The sequence below is a fragment of the Hypanus sabinus genome, unplaced genomic scaffold (genome assembly GCF_030144855.1).
Source record: "Hypanus sabinus isolate sHypSab1 unplaced genomic scaffold, sHypSab1.hap1 scaffold_286, whole genome shotgun sequence".
Classification (NCBI taxonomy): domain Eukaryota; kingdom Metazoa; phylum Chordata; class Chondrichthyes; order Myliobatiformes; family Dasyatidae; genus Hypanus; species Hypanus sabinus.
In genome coordinates, this window is record NW_026781003.1 from 50,553 (window position 1) to 75,828 (window position 25,276).

Consider the following 25,276-nt stretch of genomic DNA (forward strand, 5'->3'; position numbering starts at 1 on the left):
CCAAATCTATCCCATTCCTCCTCTCCATCTCTCCCAACAACATTTTATCCCCACTCACTCCCTCCTCTCTCTTTCCAGTCGAATACCATTCTATCCCCCAATCTCTCACTCCTCTCCATCCTTAACCTACACCATTCTATCCCCAATCACACACAACGCTCCATCTCTCCTCTCCAACACCATTCTATCCCCAATCTCTCCCCTTCCACCTCTCCATCTCACCCCAACACCATTCTGTCCCCAAATCTCACCCTCCTCTCCATCTCTCCCCAAAACCATTCTCTCCCTAAACGCTACCCTTCCTCCTCTCCATCTCACAAACAACATTCTATCCCCCAATCTCATCCCTTCATCCTCTCCATCTCTCCCTACTATTCTATCCGCAATCACTCCCTCCACTCACTCTCCACACAAACAGCATTCTATCCACCAATCTCTCTCCCCATCTCTCCCCAAAACCATTCTAGCCACAATCACATCCTCCTCTCCATTTATCCCCCAAAATCAATCTATCCCCAATGACTCCCTTCCACCTCTCCATCTCACTCCAACACCATTCTATCCCCAAATCTCACCCTCCTCTACATCTCTCCCCAAAACCATTCTCTCCCTATACGCTCCCCTTCCTCCTCTCCATCTCACAAACACCATTCTATCCCCGAATCTTTCCCCTTCCTCAACTCCATCTCTCCCCAACACCATTCTATCCCGAATCACTCCCTCCTCTCCTTCTTTCCCCACACCATTCTATCCCCAGACTCCCTCTTCTCCATCACTCCCCAACAACATTCTATGCCACAATATCTCCGCTTCTTCCTCTCCATCTCTCCCCAACACCATTCTATCCCCAATCACTCCCACCTCTCCCTCTCCCCAACACCTTTCTATCCCCAATCACTCCCTGCTCTCCCTCTCCCCAACACCATTCTATTCCCAATCATTCCCTCCTGTCAATCCCTCCCCAACAGCATGCTACCCCAATCACTCCCTCCTCTCCATTTTTCCCCAACACCGTTCTATCCCCAATCACTCCCTACTCTCCATCATTCCCAAGGAACAGTCTATCCCCAGTCACTCAAAGTCCTCCTCTCGATCTTGCCTCAACACCATTCTATACCTAAATCTCTGCGGTTCACCTTCTCCAACTCTCCCTAACAACATTCTATCCCGCAATCTCATCACTCCATCCTCCCCATCTCTCCCCAAAACCATGCTAGCCCCAATCACACCCTCCTCTCCATCTTTCCCCCAAAACCATTCTATCCCCAATCACTCCCACATCTCCATTTTCCCCCCAACATCATTCTGTCCACCAATCACTCGCGCCGCTGCATCTATTCACTCCAACACGATTCTATCGCCAATCGCTTCCTCCTCTCAATCTCTCCTCAACAACATTCCATCCCCAATCACTCCCTGCTCTCCGTCTTTCCCGGACACCATTCTATCCCCCAATCTCTTCCCTTCCTCCTCTCCATCTCTATCTACTATTCTCTCGTCAATCACTTTCTCCTCTCCATCTCTCCCCTCCAACACCATTCTATCCCCAATCATTCAATCTTCTCCATCTCTCCACAGCAAAACCATTCTATCCCCAATCTCTCTCTCTACAACTCTCCCCAACTCCATTCTATCCCTAATCACTCCCTCCACTCCGTCTCTCCCCAACATCATTCTGTCCCCAATCAATCCCTGCTCTCCATCTTTCCTCCAAAACCATTCTGTCCTAAATCTCTCCCTCCACTCACTCTCCACTCCTAAAGCATTCTATCCACCAATCCCTCGCTGCATCTCTCCCCAACACCATTTTATCCCCAATCTCGCATTCTCAATCTCACCCCAACACCATTCTATCCCCCAATCACTCCATCCTCGCCATCTATCCCCAAAACCATGCTAGCCCCAATCACACCCTCCTCTCCATCTATCCCCCCAAACCATTCTATCCCCAATCACTCCCTACTCTCCATCTTTCCCCAAAAACGATTCTATCCCCAAACACTCTCTCTACATCTCTCCCCAACCCCATTCTATCCCCAATCACTCCCTACTCTCTCCATCTCTCCTCCAACTCCATTCTATCCCCAATGTCTCATTCTCAATCACTCCCCAACACCATTCCATTCCCAATCACTACCTCCTATCAACCTCTCCCCAACACCATGCTATCCCAATCACTCCCTCCTCTCCATCTCTCCCCAACACCATTCTAACAACCATTCTCTCCGCTTCCTCCTCTCTAAATCTACACAACACCATTATATCCACAATCACTCCCACCTCTACATCTCTCCTCTCCAACACCATACACTCCCCCAATCTCTCCCCTTCCTGCTCACCAAGTCACCCCAACACCATTCTATCCCCAAATCTCACTCTCCTCTCCATCTCTCCCCAAAACAATTCTATCCCCAATTGCTCCCCTTCCTCCTCTCCATCTCCCAAACACCATTCTATCCCCCAATCTTTCCCATTACTCAACTCCATCTCTCCCCAACAGCATTCTATCCCCAATCACTCCCTCCTCTCCTTGTTTCCCCAAACCATTCTATCCCCAGTCTCCCTCCTCTCCACCTCTCCTCCAACACCATTCTATCCACAATCTATCTCTCTGAAACTCTACCCAACACCATTCTATCCCCAATCACTCCCTCCTCTCCATCTTTCCTCCAACACCATTCTATCCCCGTCACTCCATCCTCCCCATCTCTCCCCACCATTCTATCCCCAATCCCTCCCTCCTCTCCCACTCCACTCCAACACCATTCTATTCTCCATCTTTCCCCTTCCACCTCTCCATGTCTCCGCAACACCATTCTATTACGAATCTCTCCCTCCTCTCCATCATTCCCCAGCAACAGTCTATACCCAGTCACTCAACTTCACTCCTCTCGATCTTGCCTCAACACCACTCTGTGCCAAACTCTCTGCGCTTCACCCTCTCCAACTCTCCCTAACAACATTCTATCCCCCAATCTCATCCCTTCATGCTCTTCATCTCTTCCTACAATTTTATCCCCAATCACTCCCTCCTCTCCACCTCTCCCCTCTAACACCATTCTATCCCTAATGACTCCCTCCTCTCCGTCTCACCCCTCCAACAACATTCTATCCCCAATCACTCCCTCCTCTCCATCTCTACACTGCAAAACCATTCGATCCCCAATCTCTCTCTCTACTTCTTTCCACAACCCCATTCTATCCCCAATCACTCCCTCCTCTCCAGCTCTCCCCAACACCATTCTATCCCCAATCACCCCCTGCTCTCCCTCTGTTTAACACCATTCTATCCCGCAATCACTCCCTCGTCTCCAACTCTCCCCAACACCATTCTATCCCAAATCTCTCATACTAAATCTCTCCCCAACAGCATTCTCTCTCCCATCACTCCCTCCTCTCCATCACTCCCCAACACTATTCTATCACAAATCTAACCCATTCCTCCTCTCCATCTCTCCCAACGCCATTTTTTCCAAACACACTCCCTCCTCCCCCGGTCCACTCGAACACCTTTCTATCCCCCAATCTCTCACTCCTCTCCATCACACCCCATCAACATTCTATACCCTATCAATCCACTTCCTCCTGTCCATATTGCCTCAATACCATTCCATGCCACAATCTCTCCGCTTCCTCCTCTCCATCTCTCCCCAACACCATTCTATCCCCAGTCACTCCCACCTCTCCCTCTCCCCAACCCCTTTCTATCCCCAATCACTCCCTGCTCTCCCTCTCCACAACACCATTCTATTCCCAATCATTCCCTCCTGTCAATCCCTCTCAAACACCATGCTACCCCAATCACTCTCCCCTCTCCATCTCTCGCCAACACGATTCTATCCCCAATCATTCCCTCCTCTCTATCTTTCCCCAAACACGATTATATCCCCAATCACTCCTTTCTCTCCCTCTCCACTCCAACACCATTCTATCCCCCAATCGTTCCCCTTCCACCTCACCATCTCACCGCAACACCATTCTGTCCCCAATCACTCCCTCCTCTCCATCACTCCCCAGCAACAGTCTATCCCCAGTCACTCAACTTCACTCCTCTCGATCTTGCCTCAACACCATTCTGTCCCAAAATCTCTGCGCTTCACCCTCTCCAACTATCCCTAACAACATTCAATCCCCCAATCTCATCCCTTCATGCTCTCCATCTCTTCCTACTATTCTCTCCCCAATCACTCCCTCCTCTCCACCTCTACCCTCTCACCCCTCCAACAACATTCTATCCCCAATCACTCCCTCCTCTCCATCTCTACACTGCAAAACCATTCGATCCCCAATCTCACTCTCTACATCTTTCCCCAACACCATTCTCTCCCCAATCACTCCCACCTTTCCAACACTCCCCAACACTATTCTATCCCAAATCTATCCCATTCCTCCTCTCCATCTCTCCCAACGTCATTTTGTCCAAACTCACTCCCTCCTCCCCCGGTCCACTCGAACACCATTCTATCCCCCCATCTCTCACTCCTCTCCATCACTCCCCAACAACATTCAATACCCAATCAATCCACTTCCTCCTGTCCATATTGCCTCAATACCATTCTATGCCACAATCTCTCCGCTTCCTCCTCTCCATCTCTCCCCAACACCATTCTATCCCCAGTCACTCCCACCTCTCCCTCTCCCCAAGCCCTTTCTATCCCCACTCCCCCCTCCTCACCCTCTCCACTCCAACACCATTCTATCCCTAATCATTCCCTCCTCTCCTTCTTTCCCCAAACCATTCTATCCCCAATCACTCCCTCCTCTCCACCTCTCCCCAACACAATTCCATCTCCAACCTATACCCTTCTTCATCTCCATCTCTCCCCAACACCATTCTATCCCCACTCCCTCCCACCTCTCCTTCTCCAACACCATTCTATCCCCCAATTTTCCCCTTCCACCTCTCCATTTCACCGCAACACCATTCATCCCCAAATCTCTCCCTCCTCTCCATCATTCCCTAGCAACAGTCTATCCCCAGCCAATCAACTTCCTCCTCTCGATTTTGCCTCAACACCATTCTATTGCTAATTCTCTGCGCTTCACGCTCTCCAACTCTCCCTAACAACATTCTATCCCCAATCTCATCCCTTCATCCTCTCCATCTCTCCCTACTATTCTATCCGCAATCACTCCCTCCACTCACCCTCCACACAAACAGCATTCTATTCACCAATCTCTCTCCCCATCTCTCCCCAAAACCATGCTAGCCACAATCACATCCTCCTCTACATATATCCCCCAAAACCATTCTAATCCCAATCACTCCCTCCTCCTTCTTTCCCCAATCCATTCTATCCCCAGACTCCATCTCTCCTCCAACATCATACTATCCACAATCTCTCTCTCAAACTCTACCCAACGCCATGCTATCCCCAATCACTCACTCCTCTCCATCTTTCCTCCAACACCATTCTAACACCAATTACTTCCTCCTCTCCAACACTCTCCAATACAGTTCCATCTCCAACCTATACCCTTTTACATCTCCATCTCTCCCCAACACCACTCTATCCCCACTCCCTCGCTCCTCTCCCTCTCCACACCAACTCCATTCTATCCCCAATCACTCCAACCTCTCCCTCTCCAATCCAACACCATTCTATCCCCCAATCACACCCCTTCCTTATCTCCATCTTGCCTCAACACCATTCTATCCCTAAATCTCTGCGCTTCACGCTCTCCAACTCCCCCTAACAACATTCTATCCCCCAATCTCATCCCTTCATCCTCTCCATCTCTCCCTACTATTCTATCCGCAATCAGTCCCTCCACTCACTCTCCACACAAACAGAATTCTATCCACCAATCTCTCTCCCCATCTCTCCCCAAAACCATGCTAGCCACAATCACATCCTCCTCTACATTTAACCCCCAAAACCATTCTATTCCCAATCACTCCTTCCTCTCCTTCTTTCCTCAATCCATTCTATCCCCAGACTCCCTCCTCAAAATCTCTCCTCCAACATCATACTATCCACAATCTCTCTCTCAAACTCTACCCAACGCCATGCTATCCCCAATCACTCACTCGTCTCCATCTTTCCTCGAACACCATTCTATCCCCAATTACTTCCTCCTCTCCACCTCTCCCCAATACAATTCCATCTCCAACCTATAGCCTTTTACATCTCCATCTCTCCCCAACACCATTCTATCCCCACTCCCTCGCTCCTCACCCTCTCCACACCAGCTCCATTCTATCCCCAATCACTCCCTCCTCTCCACCTCTCCCCAACACAATTCCATCTCCAACCTATACGGTTCTTCATCTCCATCTCTCCCCAACACCATTCTATCCCCTCCCTCCCACCGCTCCCTCTCCACTTCAACACCATTCTATCACCCAGTCTTTCCCCTTCCAACTCTCCATGTCACCGCAACACCATTCTATCCCCAATCACTCCCTCCTCACCAACCTTAACCAACACCATTCAATCCCCTATCACACACACCACTCCATCTCTCCTCTCCAAAGCCATTCTATCCCCCAATCTCTCCCCTTCCACCTCTCCATCTCTCCCAAAAACCATTCTCTCCCTAACCGCTCCCTTTCCTCCTCTCCATCTCACAAACACCATTCTATCCCCCAATCTATCCCCTTCCTCAACTCCATCTCTCCCCAACACCATTCTTTCCCGAATCACTCCCTCCTCTCCTTCTTTCCCCAAACCATTCTATCCCGACTCCCTCTTCTCCATCTCTCCTCCAACCCCATTCTATCCCCAATCACTCCCTACTCTCCATCTCTACACTGCAAAATCATTCGATCCCCAATCTCTCTCTACATCTTTCCCCAACCCCATTCTATCCCCAATGACTCCCTCCTCTCCATCTTTACCAAAAACCATTTTATACCCAATCACTCCCTCCTCTCCCTCTCCCCAAAACCATACTATACCCAATCACTCCCTCGTCTCCCACTCTCCCCAACACCATTCTATCCCAAATCTCTCATACTAAATCTCTCCCCAAAACCATTCTCTCCCCAATCACTCCCTGCTCTCCATCTCTCCACAACACCATACTATCCCCAATCACACCCTCCTCTCCATCTCTTCCCAACACTATTCTATCCCAAATCTATCCCATTCCTCCTCTCCATCTCTCCCAACAACATTTTATCCCCACTCACTCCCTCCTTTCCCTGTCCAGTCGAACACCATTCTATCCCCCAATCTCTCACTCCTCTCCATCCTTAACCTACACCATTCTATCCCCAATCACACACACCTCTCCATCTCTCCTCACCAACACCATTCTATCCCCAATCTCTCCCCTTCCATCTCTCCATCTCACCCCAACACCATTCTATCCCCAAATCTTACGCTCCTCTCCATCTCTCCCCAAAACCATTCTCTCCCTAAATGCTCCCCTTCCTCCTCTCCATCTCACAAACACCATTCTATCCCCCAATCTTTCCCCTTCCTCAAATCCATCTCTCCCCAACACCATTCTATCCCGAATCACTCCCTCCTCTCCTTCTTTCCCCAAATCATTCTATCCCCAGACTCCCTCTTCATCTCTCCTCCAACATCATACTATCCACAATCTCTCTCTCAAACGCTACCCAACGCCATGCTATCCCCATTCACTCCCTCCTCTCCACCTCTCCCCAATACAATTACATCAACAACCTATACCCTTCTTCATCTCCATCTCTTGCCAACACCATTCTATCCCCTCAGTCCCACCTCACCCTCTCCAATCCAACACCATTCTATCCCACAATCTTTCCCCTTCCACCTCTCCATGTCACCGCAACACCATTCTATCCCCCAATCTCACCCTCCTCTCCATCATTCTCCAGCAACAGTCTATCCCCAGCCACTCAACGTCCTCCTCTCGATCTTGCCTTAACACCATTCTATCCCTAAATCTCTGCGCTTCACGCTCTCCAACTCTCCCTAACAACATTCTATTCCCCAATCTCATCCCTTCATCCTCTCCATCTCTCCCAACTATTCTATCCGCAATCACACCCTCCACTCACTCTCCACACAAACAGCATTCTATCCACGAATCTCTCTCCCCATCTCTCCCCAAAACTATGCTAGCCACAATCACATCCTCCTCTACATTTATCCCCCAAATCTATTCTATCCCCAAACACTCCCACCTCTACATTTTCCCCCAACACCATTCTATCCCCAATCACTTCCAACTCTACATCGCTCAACAACACCATTCTATCCCCCAATCATTCCCTTGCCCCACTCCCCGCGTCTCTCCAGTGCAACATCATTCTATTCACCAATCTCTCCCTCCTCTCCATCTCTTCACTCCAACACGATTCTATCGTAATCGCTTCCTCCTCTCCATCTCTCCTCAACAACATTTCATCCCCAATCACTCCCTCCTCTCCATCTTAACCCAACACCATTCTATCCCAAACCTCATCCCTTCCTCCTCTGCATCTCTCCCTACTATTATCTCCCCAATCACCCCCTCCTCTCCATCTCTCCCTAACACCATTCTATCCCCAATTTCATCCCTTCCTCCTCTCCATCCCTATATACTATTCTCTCCCAAATCACTCCTTCCTCTCCATCTCCCTACTGCAAAACCATTCTATCCCCAATCACTCCCTACTCTCTCCATCTCTCCTCCAACACCATTCTATCCCCAATCTCTCTCTCAATCTCTCCCCAACACCATTCTATCCCCAATCAATCCCTACTCTCTCCATCTCTCCTCCAACACCATTCTATCCCCAATCTCTCTCTCAATCTCTCCCCAACACTATTCTATCCCCAATCAATCCCTCCTCTCCATTTCCTCCAGCACCATTCTATCACCAATTTCTCATTCTCTATCTCTCCCCAACACCATGCTATCCCCAATCACACACACCTCTACATCTCTCCTCTCCTACACCATTCTCTCCCCCAATCTCTCCCCTTCCTACTCACCATCTCACCCCAACACCATCATATCCCCAAATGTCACCCTCCTCTCCATCTCTCCCAAAATCCATTCTATCCCCAATCGCTCCCCTTCCTCCTCTCCATCTAGCAAACACCATTCTATCCCCCCAATCTTTCCCATTACTCAACTCCATCTCTCCCCAACAGCATTCTATCCCCAATCACACCCTCCTCTCCTTCTTTCCCAAACCGTTCTATCCCCAGTCTCCCTCCTCTCCATCTCTCCTCCAACACCATTCTATCCACAATCACTCTCTCTCAAAGTCTACCGAACACCATTCTATCCCCAATCACTCCCTCCTCTCCATCTTTCCTCCAACACCATTCTATTCCCAATCTCTCCCTCCTCTCCATCATTCCCCAGCAACAGTCTATCCCCAGTCACTCAACTTCACTCCTCTCTATCTTGCCTCAACACCATTCTATACCTAAATCTCTGCGGTTCACCTTCTCCAACTCTCCCTAACAACATTCTATCCCGCAATCTCATCACTCCATCCTCCCCATCTCTCCCCAAAACCATGCTAGCCCCCAATCTTTCCCCTTCCACCTCTCCAACTCTCCTCTCCATCACTCCCCAGCAACAGTCTATCCCCATTCACTCAACCTCACCCCTCTCGATCTTGCCTCAACACCATTCTGTCTCGAAATCTCTGCGCTTCACCCTATCCAACTCTCCCTAACAACATTCTATCCCCCAATCTCATCCCTTCATGCTCTTCATCTCTTCCTACTATTTTATCCCCAATCACTCCCTCCTCTCCACCTCTCCCCTCTAACACCATTCTATCCCCAATCACTCCCTCCTCTCCATCTCTCCCCAACACCATTCTATCCCTGATAACTCCCTCCTCTCCGTCTCACCCCTCCAACAACATTCTATCCCCAATCACTCCCTCCTCTCCACCTCTCCCCTCCAACCCCATTCTATCCCCAATCACTCCCTCCTCTCCACCTCTACACAGCAAAACCATTCGATCCCCAATCTCTCTCTCTACATCTTTCCCCAACACCATTCTATCCCCAATCACTCCCTCCTCTCCATCTTTACCAAAAACCATTCTATCCCCAATCACTCCCTCGTCCCCATCTCTCCCCAACACCATTCTCTCCCCAATCACTTCCTACCCTCCATCTCTCCACAACACCATTCTCTCCCCAATCACTCCCTCCTCTCCATCTCTCCCCAACACTATTCTATCCCAAAGCTATCCCATTTCTCATCTCCATCTCTCCCAACGCCATTTTATCCCCACTCACTCCCTCCTCTCCCTGTCCAGTCGAACACCATTCTATCCCCCAATCTCTCACACCTCTCCATCCGTAACCAACAACATTCTATCCCCAATCACACACACCTCTCCATCTCTCCTCTCCAACACCATTCTGTCCCCAATCTCTCCCCTTCCTCCTCTCCATCTCACAAACACCATCCTATCCCCGAATCTTTCCCCTTCCTCAACTCCATCTCTCCCCAACACCATTCTATCCCGAATCACTCCCTCCTCTCCTTCTTTCCCCACACCATTCTATCCCTAAATCTCTGCGCTTCACCCCCTCCAACTCTCCCTAACGACATTCTATTCCGCAATCTCATCCCTTCATCCTCTCCATCTCTCCCAACTATTCTATCCGCAATCCCTCCCTCCTCTCACTCTCCACACAAACAACATTCTATCCACCAATCTCTCTCCCCATCTCTCCCCAAAACTATGCTAGCCACAATCACATCCTCCTCTCCATTTATCCCCCAAAACCATTCTATCCCCAATCACTCCCTCCTTTCCTTCTTTCCCCAATCCATTCTATCCCGAGTCTCCCTCCTCTCCATCTCTCCTCCAACATCATACTATCCACAATCTCTCTCTCAAACTCTACCCAACGCCATGCTATCCCCAATCACTCCCTCCTCTCCACCTCTCCCCAACACAATTCCATCTCCAACCTATACACTTCCTCATCTCCCAACGCCATTTTATCCAAACACACTCCCTCCTCCCCCGGTCCACTGGAACACCATTCTATCCCCCAATCTCTCACTCCTCTCCATCACTCCCCAACAACATTCTATACCCAATCAATCCACTTCCTCCTGTCCATATTGCCTCAATACCATTCTATGCCACAATCTCTCCGCTTCCTCCTCTCCATCTCTCCCCAACACCATTCTATCCCCAGTCACTCCCACCTTTCCCTCTCCCCAACCCCTTTCTATCCCCTCTCCCTCCCTCCTCACACTCTCCACTCCAACACCATTCTATCCCTAATCACTCACTCCTCTCCACCTCTCCCCAACACAATTCCATCTCCAACCTATACCCTTCTTCATCTCCATCTCTCCCCAACACCATTCTGTCCCCTCCCTCCAACCTCTCCCTCTCCAATCCAACACCATTCTATCACCCAATCTTTCCCCTTCCACCTCTCCATGTCACCGCAACACCATTAATCCCCCAATCTCTCCCTCCTCTCCATCATTCCCCAGCATCAGTCTATCCACAGCCACTCAACTACCTCCTCTCGATTTTGCCTCAATACCATTCTATCCCTAAATCTCTGCGCTTCACGCTCTCCAACTCTACCTAACACCATTCTATCCAGAATCTCATCCCTTCCTCCTCTCCATCCATATATACTATTCTCTCCCAAATCACTCCTTCCTCTCCATCTCCCTACTGCAAAACCATTCTATCCCCAATCACTCTCTCTACATCTCTCCACAAATCCATTCTATCCCCAATCACTCCCTACTCTCTCCATCTCTCCTCCACCATTTTATCCCCAATCTCTCTCTCAATCTCTCCCCAAAACCATTCTATTCCCAATCACTACCTCCTATCAACCTCTCCCCAACACCATGCTGTCCCCAATCACACCCACCTCTACATCTCTCCTCTCCAACACCATTCTCTCCCACAATCTATCCCCTTCCTCCTCTCCATCTCTCCCCAAAACCATTCTATCCCCAATCGCTCCCCTTCCTCCTCTCCATCTAGCAAACACCAGTCTATCCCCCAATCTTTCCCATTACTGAACTCCATCTCTCCCCAACAGCATTCTATCCCCAGTCTCCCTCCTCTCCATCTCTCCTCCAACACCATTCTGTCCATAATCACTCTCTCTCAAACTCTACCGAACACCATTCTATCCCCAGTCACTCCATCCTCTCCATCTCTCCCCAACACCATTCTATCCCCCAATCTCATCCCTTCATGCTCTTCATCTCTTCCTACTATTCTTTCCCCAATCACTCCTTCCTCTCCACCTCTCCCCTCTAACACCATTCTATCCCTAATGACTCCCTCCTCTCCATCTCACCCCTCCAACAACATTCTATCCCCAATCACTCCCTCCTCTCCATCTCTACACTGCAAAAGCATTCAATCCCCAATCTCTCTCTCTACATCTTTCCCCAACCCCATTCTATCCCCAATCACTCCCTCCTCTCCATCTTTACCAAAAACCATTCTATCCCCAATCACTCCCTCCTCTCCATCTCTCCCCAACACCATTCTACCCCCAATCACTCCCTGCTCTCCCTCTGTGTAACACCATTCTATCCCGCAATCACTCCCTCATCTCCAACTCTCCCCAACACCATTCTATCCCAAATCTCTCATACTAAATCTCTCCCCAACACCATTCTCTCCCCAATCACTCCCTACTCTCCATCTCTCCACAACACCATACTATCCCCAATCACTCCCTCCTCTCCATCTCTCCCCAACACTATTCTATCCCAAATGTATCCCATTCCTCCTCTCCATCTCTCCCAACGCCATTTTTTCCGAACACACTCCCTCCTCCCCCGGTCCACTCGAACACCATTCTATCCCCCAATCTCTCACTCCTCTCCATCACTCCCCATCAACATTCTATACCCAATCAATCCACTTCCTCCTGTCCATATTGCCTCAATACCATTCTATGCCACAATCTCTCCGCTTCCTCCTCTCCATCTCTCCCCAACACCATTCTATCCCCAGTCACTCCCACCTCTCCCTCTCCCCAACCCCTTTCTATCCCCAATCACTCCCTGCTCTCCCTCTCCACAACACCATTCTATTCCCAATCATTCCCTCCTGTCAATCCCTCCCAAACACCATGCTACCCCAATCACTCTCCCCTCTCCATCTCTCGCCAACACGATTCTATCCCCAATCATTCCCTCCTCTCTATCTTTCCCCAAACACGATTATATCCCCAATCACTCCTTTCTCTCCCTCTCCACTCCAACACCATTCTATCCCCCAATCTCATCCCTTCATGCTCTTCATCTCTTCCTACTATTTTATCCCCAATCACTCCCTCCTCTCCACCTCTCCCCTCTAACACCATTCTATCCCTAATGACTCCCTCCTCTCCGTCTCACCCCTCTAACAACTTTCTATCCCCAATCACTCACTCCTCTCCATCTCTACACTACAAAACCATTCTATCCCCAAACTCTCTCTCTACATCTTTCCCCAACCCCATTCTATCCCCAATCACTCCCTCCTCTCCATCTTTACCAAAAACCATTTTATACCCAATCACTCCCTCCTCTCCATCTCTCCCCAACACCATTCTATCCCAAATCTCTCATACTAAATCTTTCCCCAACACCATTCTCTCCCCAATCACTCCCTACTCTCCATCTCTCCACAACACCATACTATCCCCAATCACTTCCTCCTCTCCATCTCTTCCCAACACTATTCTATCCCAAATCTATCCCATTCCTCCTCTCCATCTCTCCCAACAACATTTTATCCCCACTCACTCCCTCCTCTCTCTTTCCAGTCGAATACCATTCTATCCCCCAATCTCTCACTCCTCTCCATCCTTAACCTACACCATTCTATCCCCAATCACACACAACGCTCCATCTCTCCTCTCCAACACCATTCTATCCCCAATCTCTCCCCTTCCACCTCTCCATCTCACCCCAACACCATTCTGTCCCCAAATCTCACCCTCCTCTCCATCTCTCCCCAAAACCATTCTCTCCCTAAACGCTACCCTTCCTCCTCTCCATCTCACAAACAACATTCTATCCCCCAATCTCATCCCTTCATCCTCTCCATCTCTCCATACTATTCTATCCGCAATCACTCCCTCCACTCACTCTCCACACAAACAGCATTCTATCCACCAATCTCTCTCCCCATCTCTCCCCAAAACCATTCTAGCCACAATCACATCCTCCTCTCCATTTATCCCCCAAAATCAATCTATCCCCAATGACTCCCTTCCACCTCTCCATCTCACTCCAACACCATTCTATCCCCAAATCTCACCCTCCTCTACATCTCTCCCCAAAACCATTCTCTCCCTATACGCTCCCCTTCCTCCTCTCCATCTCACAAACACCATTCTATCCCCGAATCTTTCCCCTTCCTCAACTCCATCTCTCCCCAACACCATTCTATCCCGAATCACTCCCTCCTCTCCTTCTTTCCCCACACCATTCTATCCCTAAATCTCTGCGCTTCACCCCCTCCAACTCTCCCTAACAACATTCTATTCCGCAATCTCATCCCTTCATCGTCTCCATCTCTCCCTACTATTCTATCCGCAATCCCTCCCTCCTCTCACTCTCCACACAAACAACATTCTATCCACCAATCTCTCTCCCCATCTCTCCCCAAAACCATGCTAGCCACAATCACATCCTCCTCTCCATTTATCCCCCAAAACCATTCTATCCCCAATCACTCCCTCCTTTCCTTCTTTCCCCAATCCATTCTATCCCGAGTCTCCCTCCTCTCCATCTCTCCTCCAACATCATACTATCCACAATCTCTCTCTCAAACTCTACCCAACGCCATGCTATCCCCAATCACTCCCTCCTCTCCACCTCTCCCCAACACAATTCCATCTCCAACCTATACACTTCCTCATCTCCCAACGCCATTTTATCCAAACACACTCCCTCCTCCCCCGGTCCACTGGAACACCATTCTATCCCCCAATCTCTCACTCCTCTCCATCACTCCCCAACAACATTCTATACCCAATCAATCCACTTCCTCCTGTCCATATTGCCTCAATACCATTCTATGCCACAATCTCTCCGCTTCCTCCTCTCCATCTCTCCCCAACACCATTCTATCCCCATTCACTCCCACCTTTCCCTCTCCCCAACCCCTTTCTATCCCCTCTCCCTCCCTCCTCACACTCTCCACTCCAACACCATTCTATCCCTAATCACTCACTCCTCTCCACCTCTCCCCAACACAATTCCATCTCCAACCTATACCCTTCTTCATCTCCATCTCTCCCCAACACCATTCTGTCCCCTCCCTCCAACCTCTCCCTCTCCAATCCAACACCATTCTATCACCCAATCTTTCCCCTTCCACCTCTCCATGTCACCGCAACACCATTAATCCCCCAATCTCTCCCTCCTCTCCATCATTCCCCAGCATCAGTCTATCCACAGCCACTCAACTACCTCCTCTCGATTTTGCCTCAATACCATTCTATCCCTAAATCTCTGCGCTTCACGCTCTCCAACTCTACCTAACACCATTCTATCCAGAATCTCATCCCTTCCTCCTCTCCATCCATATATACTATTCTCTCCCAAATCACTCCTTCCTCTCCATCTCCCTACTGCAAAACCATTCTATCCCCAATCACTCTCTCTACATCTCTCCACAAATCCATTCTATCCCCAATCACTCCCTACTCTCTCCATCTCTCCTCCACCATTTTATCCCCAATCTCTCTCTCAATCTCTCCCCAAAACCATTCTATTCCCAATCACTACCTCCTATCAACCTCTCCCCAACACCATGCTGTCCCCAATCACACCCACCTCTACATCTCTCCTCTCCAACACCATTCTCTCCCACAATCTATCCCCTTCCTCCTCTCCATCTCTCCCCAAAACCATTCTATCCCCAATCGCTCCCCTTCCTCCTCTCCATCTAGCAAACACCAGTCTATCCCCCAATCTTTCCCATTACTGAACTCCATCTCTCCCCAACAGCATTCTATCCCCAGTCTCCCTCCTCTCCATCTCTCCTCCAACACCATTCTGTCCATAATCACTCTCTCTCAAACTCTACCGAACACCATTCTATCCCCAGTCACTCCATCCTCTCCATCTCTCCCCAACACCATTCTATCCCCCAATCTCATCCCTTCATGCTCTTCATCTCTTCCTACTATTCTTTCCCCAATCACTCCTTCCTCTCCACCTCTCCCCTCTAACACCATTCTATCCCTAATGACTCCCTCCTCTCCATCTCACCCCTCCAACAACATTCTATCCCCAATCACTCCCTCCTCTCCATCTCTACACTGCAAAAGCATTCAATCCCCAATCTCTCTCTCTACATCTTTCCCCAACCCCATTCTATCCCCAATCACTCCCTCCTCTCCATCTTTACCAAAAACCATTCTATCCCCAATCACTCCCTCATCTCCAACTCTCCCCAACACCATTCTATCCCAAATCTCTCATACTAAATCTCTCCCCAACACCATTCTCTCCCCAATCACTCCCTACTCTCCATCTCTCCACAACACCATACTATCCCCAATCACTCCCTCCTCTCCATCTCTCCCCAACACTATTCTATCCGAAATGTATCCCATTCCTCCTCTCCATCTCTCCCAACGCCATTTTATCCCCACTCACTCCCTCCTCTCCGTCCACTCGAACACCATTCTATCCCCCAATCTCTCACTCCTCTCCATCACTCCCCAACAACATTCTATGCCACAATATCTCCGCTTCTTCCTCACCATCTCTCCCCAACACCATTCTATCCCCAATCACTCCCACCTCTCCCTCTCCCCAACACCTTTCTATCCCCAATCACTCCCTGCTCTCCCTCTCCCCAACACCATTCTATTCCCAATCATTCCCTCCTGTCAATCCCTCCCCAACAGCATGCTACCCCAATCACTCCCTCCTCTCCATTTTTCCCCAACACCGTTCTATCCCCAATCACTCCCTACTCTCCATCATTCCCAAGGAACAGTCTATCCCCAGTCACTCAACGTCCTCCTCTCGATCTTGCCTCAACACCATTCTATACCTAAATCTCTGCGGTTCACCTTCTCCAACTCTCCCTAACAACATTCTATCCCGCAATCTCATCACTCCATCCTCCCCATCTCTCCCCAAAACCATGCTAGCCCCAATCACACCCTCCTCTCCATCTTTCCCCCAAAACCATTCTATCCCCAATCACTCCCACATCTCCATTTTCCCCCCAACATCATTCTGTCCACCAATCACTCGCGCCGCTGCATCTATTCACTCCAACACGATTCTATCGCCAATCGCTTCCTCCTCTCAATCTCTCCTCAACAACATTCCATCCCCAATCACTCCCTGCTCTCCGTCTTTCCCGGACACCATTCTATCCCCCAATCTCTTCCCTTCCTCCTCTCCATCTCTATCTACTATTCTCTGGTCAATCACTTTCTCCTCTCCATCTCTCCCCTCCAACACCATTCTATCCCCAATCATTCAATCTTCTCCATCTCTCCACAGCAAAACCATTCTATCCCCAATCTCTCTCTCTACAACTCTCCCCAACTCCATTCTATCCCTAATCACTCCCTCCACTCCGTCTCTCCCCAACATCATTCTGTCCCCAATCAATCCCTGCTCTCCATCTTTCCTCCAAAACCATTCTGTCCTAAATCTCTCCCTCCACTCACTCTCCACTCCTAAAGCATTCTATCCACCAATCCCTCGCTGCATCTCTCCCCAACACCATTTTATCCCCAATCTCGCATTCTCAATCTCACCCCAACACCATTCTATCCCCCAATCACTCCATCCTCGCCATCTATCCCCAAAACCATGCTAGCCCCAATCACACCCTCCTCTCCATCTATCCCCCCAAACCATTCTATCCCCAATCACTCCCTACTCTCCATCTTTCCCCAAAAACGATTCTATCCCCAAACACTCTCTCTACATCTCTCCCCAACCCCATTCTATCCCCAATCACTCCCTACTCTCTCCATCTCTCCTCCAACTCCATTCTATCCCCAATGTCTCATTCTCAATCACTCCCCAACACCATTCCATTCCCAATCACTACCTCCTATCAACCTCTCCCCAACACCATGCTATCCCAATCACTCCCTCCTCTCCATCTCTCCCCAACACCATTCTAACAACCATTCTCTCCGCTTCCTCCTCTCTAAATCTACACAACACCATTATATCCACAATCACTCCCACCTCTACATCTCTCCTCTCCAACACCATACACTCCCCCAATCTCTCCCCTTCCTGCTCACCAAGTCACCCCAACACCATTCTATCCCCAAATCTCACTCTCCTCTCCATCTCTCCCCAAAACAATTCTATCCCCAATTGCTCCCCTTCCTCCTCTCCATCTCCCAAACACCATTCTATCCCCCAATCTTTCCCATTACTCAACTCCATCTCTCCCCAACAGCATTCTATCCCCAATCACTCCCTCCTCTCCTTGTTTCCCCAAACCATTCTATCCCCAGTCTCCCTCCTCTCCACCTCTCCTCCAACACCATTCTATCCACAATCTATCTCTCTGAAACTCTACCCAACACCATTCTATCCCCAATCACTCCCTCCTCTCCATCTTTCCTCCAACACCATTCTATCCCCGTCACTCCATCCTCCCCATCTCTCCCCACCATTCTATCCCCAATCCCTCCCTCCTCTCCCACTCCACTCCAACACCATTCTATTCTCCATCTTTCCCCTTCCACCTCTCCATGTCTCCGCAACACCATTCTATTACGAATCTCTCCCTCCTCTCCATCATTCCCCAGCAACAGTCTATACCCAGTCACTCAACTTCACTCCTCTCGATCTTGCCTCAACACCACTCTGTGCCAAACTCTCTGCGCTTCACCCTCTCCAACTCTCCCTAACAACATTCTATCCCCCAATCTCATCCCTTCATGCTCTTCATCTCTTCCTACAATTTTATCCCCAATCACTCCCTCCTCTCCACCTCTCCCCTCTAACACCATTCTATCCCTAATGACTCCCTCCTCTCCGTCTCACCCCTCCAACAACATTCTATCCCCAATCACTCCCTCCTCTCCATCTCTACACTGCAAAACCATTCGATCCCCAATCTCTCTCTCTACTTCTTTCCACAACCCCATTCTATCCCCAATCACTCCCTCCTCTCCAGCTCTCCCCAACACCATTCTATCCCCAATCACCCCCTGCTCTCCCTCTGTTTAACACCATTCTATCCCGCAATCACTCCCTCGTCTCCAACTCTCCCCAACACCATTCTATCCCAAATCTCTCATACTAAATCTCTCCCCAACAGCATTCTCTCTCCCATCACTCCCTCCTCTCCATCACTCCCCAACACTATTCTATCACAAATCTAACCCATTCCTCCTCTCCATCTCTCCCAACGCCATTTTTTCCAAACACACTCCCTCCTCCCCCGGTCCACTCGAACACCTTTCTATCCCCCAATCTCTCACTCCTCTCCATCACACCCCATCAACATTCTATACCCTATCAATCCACTTCCTCCTGTCCATATTGCCTCAATACCATTCCATGCCACAATCTCTCCGCTTCCTCCTCTCCATCTCTCCCCAACACCATTCTATCCCCAGTCACTCCCACCTCTCCCTCTCCCCAACCCCTTTCTATCCCCAATCACTCCCTGCTCTCCCTCTCCACAACACCATTCTATTCCCAATCATTCCCTCCTGTCAATCCCTCTCAAACACCATGCTACCCCAATCACTCTCCCCTCTCCATCTCTCGCCAACACGATTCTATCCCCAATCATTCCCTCCTCTCTATCTTTCCCCAAACACGATTATATCCCCAATCACTCCTTTCTCTCCCTCTCCACTCCAACACCATTCTATCCCCCAATCGTTCCCCTTCCACCTCACCATCTCACCGCAACACCATTCTGTCCCCAATCACTCCCTCCTCTCCATCACTCCCCAGCAACAGTCTATCCCCAGTCACTCAACTTCACTCCTCTCGATCTTGCCTCAACACCATTCTGTCCCAAAATCTCTGCGCTTCACCCTCTCCAACTATCCCTAACAACATTCAATCCCCCAATCTCATCCCTTCATGCTCTCCATCTCTTCCTACTATTCTCTCCCCAATCACTCCCTCCTCTCCACCTCTACCCTCTCACCCCTCCAACAACATTCTATCCCCAATCACTCCCTCCTCTCCATCTCTACACTGCAAAACCATTCGATCCCCAATCTCACTCTCTACATCTTTCCCCAACACCATTCTCTCCCCAATCACTCCCACCTTTCCAACACTCCCCAACACTATTCTATCCCAAATCTATCCCATTCCTCCTCTCCATCTCTCCCAACGTCATTTTGTCCAAACTCACTCCCTCCTCCCCCGGTCCACTCGAACACCATTCTATCCCCCCATCTCTCACTCCTCTCCATCACTCCCCAACAACATTCAATACCCAATCAATCCACTTCCTCCTGTCCATATTGCCTCAATACCATTCTATGCCACAATCTCTCCGCTTCCTCCTCTCCATCTCTCCCCAACACCATTCTATCCCCAGTCACTCCCACCTCTCCCTCTCCCCAAGCCCTTTCTATCCCCACTCCCCCCTCCTCACCCTCTCCACTCCAACACCATTCTATCCCTAATCATTCCCTCCTCTCCTTCTTTCCCCAAACCATTCTATCCCCAATCACTCCCTCCTCTCCACCTCTCCCCAACACAATTCCATCTCCAACCTATACCCTTCTTCATCTCCATCTCTCCCCAACACCATTCTATCCCCACTCCCTCCCACCTCTCCTTCTCCAACACCATTCTATCCCCCAATTTTCCCCTTCCACCTCTCCATTTCACCGCAACACCATTCATCCCCAAATCTCTCCCTCCTCTCCATCATTCCCTAGCAACAGTCTATCCCCAGCCAATCAACTTCCTCCTCTCGATTTTGCCTCAACACCATTCTATTGCTAATTCTCTGCGCTTCACGCTCTCCAACTCTCCCTAACAACATTCTATCCCCAATCTCATCCCTTCATCCTCTCCATCTCTCCCTACTATTCTATCCGCAATCACTCCCTCCACTCACCCTCCACACAAACAGCATTCTATTCACCAATCTCTCTCCCCATCTCTCCCCAAAACCATGCTAGCCACAATCACATCCTCCTCTACATATATCCCCCAAAACCATTCTAATCCCAATCACTCCCTCCTCCTTCTTTCCCCAATCCATTCTATCCCCAGACTCCATCTCTCCTCCAACATCATACTATCCACAATCTCTCTCTCAAACTCTACCCAACGCCATGCTATCCCCAATCACTCACTCCTCTCCATCTTTCCTCCAACACCATTCTAACACCAATTACTTCCTCCTCTCCAACACTCTCCAATACAGTTCCATCTCCAACCTATACCCTTTTACATCTCCATCTCTCCCCAACACCACTCTATCCCCACTCCCTCGCTCCTCTCCCTCTCCACACCAACTCCATTCTATCCCCAATCACTCCAACCTCTCCCTCTCCAATCCAACACCATTCTATCCCCCAATCACACCCCTTCCTTATCTCCATCTTGCCTCAACACCATTCTATCCCTAAATCTCTGCGCTTCACGCTCTCCAACTCCCCCTAACAACATTCTATCCCCCAATCTCATCCCTTCATCCTCTCCATCTCTCCCTACTATTCTATCCGCAATCAGTCCCTCCACTCACTCTCCACACAAACAGAATTCTATCCACCAATCTCTCTCCCCATCTCTCCCCAAAACCATGCTAGCCACAATCACATCCTCCTCTACATTTAACCCCCAAAACCATTCTATTCCCAATCACTCCTTCCTCTCCTTCTTTCCTCAATCCATTCTATCCCCAGACTCCCTCCTCAAAATCTCTCCTCCAACATCATACTATCCACAATCTCTCTCTCAAACTCTACCCAACGCCATGCTATCCCCAATCACTCACTCGTCTCCATCTTTCCTCGAACACCATTCTATCCCCAATTACTTCCTCCTCTCCACCTCTCCCCAATACAATTCCATCTCCAACCTATAGCCTTTTACATCTCCATCTCTCCCCAACACCATTCTATCCCCACTCCCTCGCTCCTCACCCTCTCCACACCAGCTCCATTCTATCCCCAATCACTCCCTCCTCTCCACCTCTCCCCAACACAATTCCATCTCCAACCTATACGGTTCTTCATCTCCATCTCTCCCCAACACCATTCTATCCCCTCCCTCCCACCGCTCCCTCTCCACTTCAACACCATTCTATCACCCAGTCTTTCCCCTTCCAACTCTCCATGTCACCGCAACACCATTCTATCCCCAATCACTCCCTCCTCACCAACCTTAACCAACACCATTCAATCCCCTATCACACACACCACTCCATCTCTCCTCTCCAAAGCCATTCTATCCCCCAATCTCTCCCCTTCCACCTCTCCCTCTCCCCAAAACCATTCTCTCCCTAACCGCTCCTTTTCCTCCTCTCCATCTCACAAACACCATTCTATCACCCAATCTTTCCCCTTCCACCTCTCCATGTCACCACAACACCATTCTATCCCCAATCACTCCTCCTCACCAACCTTAACCAACACCATTCAATCCCCTATCACACACACCACTCCATCTCTCCTCTCCAAAGCCATTCTATCCCCCAATCTCTCCCCTTCCACCTCTCCATCTCTCCCAAAAACCATTCTCTCCCTAACCGCTCCCTTTCCTCCTCTCCATCTCACAAACACCATTCTATCCCCCAATCTATCCCCTTCCTCAACTCCATCTCTCCCCAACACCATTCTTTCCCGAATCACTCCCTCCTCTCCTTCTTTCCCCAAACCATTCTATCCCGACTCCCTCTTCTCCATCTCTCCTCCAACCCCATTCTATCCCCAATCACTCCCTACTCTCCATCTCTACACTGCAAAATCATTCGATCCCCAATCTCTCTCTCTACATCTTTCCCCAACCCCATTCTATCCCCAATGACTCCCTCCTCTCCATCTTTACCAAAAACCATTTTATACCCAATCACTCCCTCCTCTCCCTCTCCCCAAAACCATACTATACCCAATCACTCCCTCGTCTCCCACTCTCCCCAACACCATTCTATCCCAAATCTCTCATACTAAATCTCTCCCCAAAACCATTCTCTCCCCAATCACTCCCTGCTCTCCATCTCTCCACAACACCATACTATCCCCAATCACACCCTCCTCTCCATCTCTTCCCAACACTATTCTATCCCAAATCTATCCCATTCCTCCTCTCCATCTCTCCCAACAACATTTTATCCCCACTCACTCCCTCCTTTCCCTGTCCAGTCGAACACCATTCTATCCCCCAATCTCTCACTCCTCTCCATCCTTAACCTACACCATTCTATCCCCAATCACACACACCTCTCCATCTCTCCTCACCAACACCATTCTATCCCCAATCTCTCCCCTTCCATCTCTCCATCTCACCCCAACACCATTCTATCCCCAAATCTCACCCTCCTCTCCATCTCTCCCCAAAACCATTCTCCCTAAACGCTCCCCTTCCTCCTCTCCATCTCACAAACACCATTCTATCCCCCAATCTTTCCCCTTCCTCAACTCCATCTCTCCCCAACACCATTCTATCCCGAATCACTCCCTCCTCTCCTTCTTTCCCCAAATCATTCTATCCCCAGACTCCCTCTTCTCCATCTCTCCTCCAACATCATACTATCCACAATCTCTCTCTCAAACGCTACCCAACGCCATGCTATCCCCATTCACTCCCTCCTCTCCACCTCTCCCCAATACAATTCCATCAACAACCTATACCCTTCTTCATCTCCATCTCTCCCCAACACCATTCTATCCCCTCAGTCCCACCTCACCCTCTCCAATCCAACACCATTCTATCCCCCAATCTCTCCCTCCTCTCCATCATTCCCCAGCAACAGTCTATCCCCAGCCACTCAACGTCCTCCTCTCGATCTTGCCTTAACACCATTCTATCCCTAAATCTCTGCGCTTCACGCTCTCCAACTCTCCCTGACAACATTCTATTCCCCAATCTCATCCCTTCATCCTCTCCATCTCTCCCAGCTATTCTATCCGCAATCACACCCTCCACTCACTCTCCACACAAACAGCATTCTATCCACGAATCTCTCTCCCCATCTCTCCCCAAAAGCATGCTAGCCACAATCACATCCTCCTCTACATTTATCCCCCAAATCCATTCTATCCCCAAACACTCCCACCTCTACATTTTCCCCCAACACCATTCTATCCCTAATCACTTCCAACTCTACATCGCTCAACAACACCATTCTATCCCCCAATCATTCCCTTCCCCCACTCCCCGCGTCACTCCAGTGCAACATCATTCTATTCACCAATCTCTCCCTCCTCTCCATCTCTTCACTCCAACACGATTCTATCGTAATCGCTTCCTCCTCTCAATCTCTCCTCAACAACATTCCATCCCCAATCACTCCCTGCTCTCCGTCTTTCCCGGACACCATATTATATCCCAATCTCTTCCCTTCCTCCTCTCCATCTCTATCTACTATTCTCTCGTCAATCACTTTCTCCTCTCCATCTCTCCCCTCCAACACCATTCTATCACCAATCATTCAATCTTCTCCATCTCTCCACAGCAAAAACATTCTATCCCCAATCTCTCTCTCTACAACTCTCCCCAACTCCATTCTATCCCTAATCACTCCCTCCCCTCCATCTTTACCCAAACCCATTCTATCCCCAATCACTCCCTCCACTCCGTCTCTCCCCAACATCATTCTGTCCCCAATCAATCCCTGCTCTCCATCTTTCCTCCAAAACCATTCTGTCCTAAATCTCTCCCTCCACTCACTCTCCACTCCTAAAGCATTCTATCCACCAATCCCTCGCTGCATCTCTCCCCAACACCATTTTATCCCCAATCTCGCATTCTCAATCTCACCCCAACACCATTCTATCCCCAATCACTCCATCCTCGCCATCTCTCCCCAAAACCATGCTAGCCCCAATCACACCCTCCTCTCCATCTATCCCCCCAAACCATTCTATCCCCAATCACTCCCTACTCTCCATCTTTCCCCAAAAACGATTTTATCCCCAAACACTCTCTCTACATCTCTCCCCAACCCCATTCTATCCCCAATCACTCCCTACTCTCTCCATCTCTCCTCCAACACCATTCTATCCCCAATGTCTCATTCTCAATCTCTCCCCAATACCATTCCATTCCCAATCACTACCTCCTATCAACCTCTCCCCAACACCATGCTATCCCAATCACTCCCTCCTCTCCATCTCTCCCCAACACCATTCTAACAACCATTCTCTCCGCTTCCTCCTCTCTAAATCTACACAACACC